Below are 5,000 nucleotides of genomic sequence, written 5' to 3' on the forward strand. Positions count from 1 at the left end.
AAAGCCTAGATGAACTGGAGTGATTACAGAGATCAGGGAAATAAGAGAAGGTTGGGATATTTGGAGACGAAGAAAGAAAACTTGGAAAGGGGGTTGGGTGAAGATAAGAAGCTTAATTATGTTGGATGATGGGAGGTGAGAACTTAGAAAAGTGCGAGATGAAAGGGAAGGAGCTAAGTGATGTTTAGATAAAGAAGGGCAAGCCAAGATGGTGAAGAACTAGGAAGGAGGGAAGGTTAGATGGTGCACTGTTAAAGGGTTCTGGCGTGAAAAAGGAACAGTTTCTAGGGGCCTGGGGCTACATAGAAGAATTTAAAGTAGGGGACTAGAATCTGAAAGTAGCCAGAGAGGGGAAAGTTCAGTACATAAACCCTAGCCTGTTTATCTAGGGCGTAGAGAAGGAAAAAAAAAACGGTGGAGAGTGGGGTGAAAGGGAGAAAACGCTTATTAATATTTGGGAATGAGGGGGGAACATGATGAAGCGTGCAGGAAAGGAAAACTTAGTAATGCTTAAGTATGAGGGGAAGCTTGGTGGGGAGTGGGGTAAGAGAGGGGAAAGCTTAATAATAAATGGGTGTGAGGGGAAACTTGGGAGCGTGGGGTGAAAGGGACAAAGCTTTACCATATTTGTGTAATTTTAGAAAAGCTTAAAGTGAAGAATGAGATAAAGGGAGGTAAGCTTAATATTGTTCAGGTGATGGGATAGCTCAAAGGGAACTAGGAAGGAAGAGATTAAGAAGGGGATCGAATGAGGGAAGAAAAGCTTAGTGATATATGAGTAACACAGGGGACGCTTGAAAAGGAGAATTCCGAAGGAGTGGGCTGAAAGGGGAATAAGCCTAGTGATCTCTGAATTGTAGAAGGAAAGTGTGAAAGAAGGGAGGGCTTGGGATGATTTTGGAGTACAAGACTTTTTATCAGACTTACGGGCGTGAAAAAAGGAGTTAGTTTCAAGATCCTGAAGTTACGTGTAAGGGGCTGATGTGTGGAGGTAGAATTGGAAAGTCTTTGGGGATTGAATACAGAGCTAAAAAGGCAGGATGGTCCGTAAAAGTCACTATAAACTAACCTGGCAGCATCTTATGTGTATTCGGGAACGGCTCATTCTGCTGGGGTGGGTGTGGGTGTGGCAGTGGGAGTAGAGAATAAATAAATGATGCGGGAACGGTTCATTCTTTTGGTGTGGGTGTGGGAGTGACAGTGGGGGAAGGAATGAATAAACGGTAAAAGGACGGCTCATTCTGCTGGTGTGGGCGTGGGTGTGACAGTGGGAGTAGGAAATAAATAAATGATGCAGGAACGGTTCATTCTTCTGGCGTGGGCGTGGGTGTGGCAGAGGGAGTAAGGAATGAATAACTGATGCAGGATAGGCACTGACAACACTAGGCTGCATAAAACACAAGAAATCGCTATGGATTGTATGAGGAGCGTTATATCTAGACCACCCTGTACACAGATAACCCCATCAGTCCGAGAGCGTCAAACTTCATTCCCACTACTACCAGCTTATTTTATTCACTACGGGAGATATTTTTAGCAGTGAAAAATTCGTGAAGGCTGTGTCTAGAATCTCCAGTTTAAAAAGGCAACCTTAAGTTTCCTTTCTCCTGTTTAAGAAAGAAGTTAAGGGATGTTTGCATAACCAGGCAGGTAAGCCGCCCAGTTATATCAGTGCCACCACACGAAGGCGCCTCTCTCCAGCACCAAAGACCATGCAGGGAACAGAAATGGAAACTGGGGGAGTAGGAAGGGGTTAAGGCGAGGAGGCAGGGTTAGCAGGGGGTCTGGGTAAAGAAGGAAGAATGAGATTACAGGGAAAGACAGGAAAACAGTATAGCAGAGGCAAAGAAGAGGACGTAAATTCTGGCAAATGTAGTTGGAGGGGGAGGAGGGGAGGATGCTGGAAACGCAGAGAGGAGGGAGGTTAGGTTTGAGAGAGAGAGAGAGAGAGAGAGAGAGAGAGAGAGAGAGAGAGAGAGAGAGAGAGGGGGGGGGAGGAACAAGTAGTCTCATGTTCATTAATATATCAAATGAAAAGGCACGCCACATCTTGCTTTCCTACCTACCGTCCCATCTCTCTCTCTCTCTCTCTCTCTCTCTCTCTCTCTCTCTCTCTCAGCAAATGTGATTGTCTCCCACGTTTGTCTTGCCCCTAATTCACTGGAGTGCTGAACCGGGCCCTCTAGTTTTCACAATCCACTTTTCACTCACGCGCACACGCGCACACACACACACACACACACACACACACACACACATACACACACACACGACGTCCTCAATATACATATGATTTTATATCCTGAAGTAGATTTTTTTTCTTTTTTTCTCCGTGTCACAAGTTCCTCTATCCATTTATCTGAATGTCGATATGTCAGTCTCTCTATTTTTTGCTTCTGAAACTATGCGAGGACATTAACTAGGCTCCCTCAGTCAAGCTTTGTTGTTCCTCTTGCTTTTGTCGCTGGTGATGTTGTCGTCTATGCTCTATTGCCAAGAAAAGCTACACACGTTCATGAAAACCTACAGGAAAATATTGTAAACGTTCAAGAAATGCTAAAGGAGAATATTTTTAAAAGTTTCTTCCAATGTATCAAGCTAAAACTGAAAAAAAAAAATCAGATCCTTTTTTGAGAGGGAGTGTAAACCAAAGACGTACTTAGTTTTAATTATTGAGACGTCTTGAGGCGGGAGGGAAGTGAGACAGCTCTTACGCCACTCTTCCATGCATTATAGAGCTGACTGTGGAGGTGTGAGTGCGGGGGAGAAGGAAGTGTCAGAGATGTGAAGTGAGTGGGGGAGAGGGGAGAGGGAAGGAGGAAGGAGTGGCGGGGAGATGAATGGAGTGGGGAGGTGAAGGAAGTGGAAGGAAGATGAAGGGAGTGAGGAGGTGGAGGGAGTGTAGGAGATATTAAGGGAGAGGGAAGGTGAAGGAAGTGGAGGGGATAGGGGACAGAGAGATTTGAGGTACCTGACAGTAAGGGGAAGAAGGGAGTGGAAGAGAGTGGTGAGTGGGGGAGTGACATGAGAAGTACCTGGCTGGGACCGTCCATGATGCAGTCTCTTGTTTAACCACGTACAGGCATGACTGGGGAAGGAGGACGTGGGCAAGCTGGTGATGGGGAGGTGGGGAGGAGAAGTAGAGAGGCAGGAGAAAGACAGGAGAAAGGTAGAAGCGAGGATTATGTGTGAGACCCAAAAAGGCAAGAGGAAGGAGATAAGTGAGGGTGCGAAAGAGGGATGGACTGGAAGAGAAATAAATGGGTAAATAAAGATTTAGGTAGAAGGAGAAAGGGGTAGGAATGAAGGAAAATGGTAACAAGAGAAAGCGGTAGGTAGGGAAGAGGTAACTTTGAGTTAGAGAAAGAAGTAAATAAAAGGAAAATGGAAAAACACACAAGCAGCTGACAGGAATGGATGTATGAGAAGAAGAAAGGGGCATGTAGGTTTAGAAAGTGGTGGGGAGTAGCAGAAGGAGAAAGAGAAAGGGGCGAGTAAATAAGAGAGAGGTGAGTGTAGGAGGAGGATAAAGGGGCAAGTAAGTGTGAGAGAAAGGTGGGTAGCGGAAGGAGGAAGGGGAGGGAGGCACAAGTAGCTACGTGAAAATGAGGAAGAGAGGAACAGCAAGTCTAAGAAGGAAAGTCAGAGATAAGGAGATCGTGAGGAGGGACATTTGCACTGGCTGCCTGGACATATCACCTTCCTCCTCTGAGTTCCGTGACCTTGCCATTCATCCCCTTTGAAGTGGGACGTTCTGAGGCAACTGACACCCACACGAATCACTCCCTCTCATTCTTACCTGCTAGGGAATGACAAGTGTGGGAGGGAGGAATGAGGAAATGGGATACGTGGGAAGATTAACCTTTTTAATATGATGACGCTTTCTGGCTTATTCTTGCAGTCTCCAGACGATTTTATTCAGCTTAAGAACACCTCTCTTAATTAAAGGCTGAAAAATGCCATACCTAGCCCCTCCACTTCGAAAATATTAAGGTGAATTATTCTTCTGGTCCAAGCAAGAATGGTGAAGTGACGTCCTCGGGTTGAACGGGTTCAAGAGAAACCTATCATGGCCTCTCTCTCTCTCTCTCTCTCTCTCACACACACACACACACACACACACACACACACACACACACACACACACACACAAAACCTAGCACTGTAAATTGTGACATGGTTCCCCTCTACCTATTTTTAGTCCTCATTTCTTGTCCATCCCTTGTTCACCGCTGTTTTTATCCCCTGTTTTTCTGTATCCCTGACCCTTCCCTCTGCTGGCTCGTTCTGTCAGTTCCAGCCTTTTCTCCAGCTGTCATTTTGTCTGTCTGTCTTTGTCTACCGTGTCCTCCTGTTATAGATTTTTTATTATGAGCGATTGGTGAAAAAGATAACTAGATCTGATGTGAGAGGTGTAAGGCCGAGAGGAAGACCACGAATAGGATGGATGGACAGTGTGAAGAGAGCGCTGGATGCGAGAGGGATGTCTGTTGAGCAAGGAAGAGTGGCTGCGCGTGACAGAAATAAATGGAGAGAAATTGTGAATGAATAAGTGATGACGCAGCCCTGAGGGGATATTCTCCCGCATTTGGTCTGATCAGCTAGTCAGGTCAGGTGTGGGTAAGGGGATGGGTCTGTTATGATGTGGCAGGGGTAAACCAGTTCTGCTGTCGGGCCCTGCTGCGGATGTCACTGATTGCATTGCCCAGTTGACCCTTGTGCGGTGTGGTGCGGTGAGGATCTGTCCGTTCTCCTCTTTGGGGCAAAGATGCGAATGAATGTGTTTGAATGGATGAGTAAATGGAGAGTGAGTCGTCCTGTCTCGGCTACCTCCCTTTCCTTGGGGGAAGCAGCCTAGGTATATAGATAGATAGAGATGTTTTCCTGTTTTTTGTGTCTGTAAACATATGTTCCCATTTCCGTATTTCTTCCAATTTTCTGTCATCCTGTCTTCCCATTTCCTGAGCCTGTTTCCGTGTCTTTCTATTTGTTATGTCTAT

The sequence above is a fragment of the Coenobita brevimanus genome, chromosome 22, assembly GCF_032717465.1.
Source record: "Coenobita brevimanus isolate Jiangsu-jjx chromosome 22, ASM3271746v2, whole genome shotgun sequence".
Classification (NCBI taxonomy): Eukaryota; Metazoa; Arthropoda; class Malacostraca; order Decapoda; family Coenobitidae; genus Coenobita; species Coenobita brevimanus.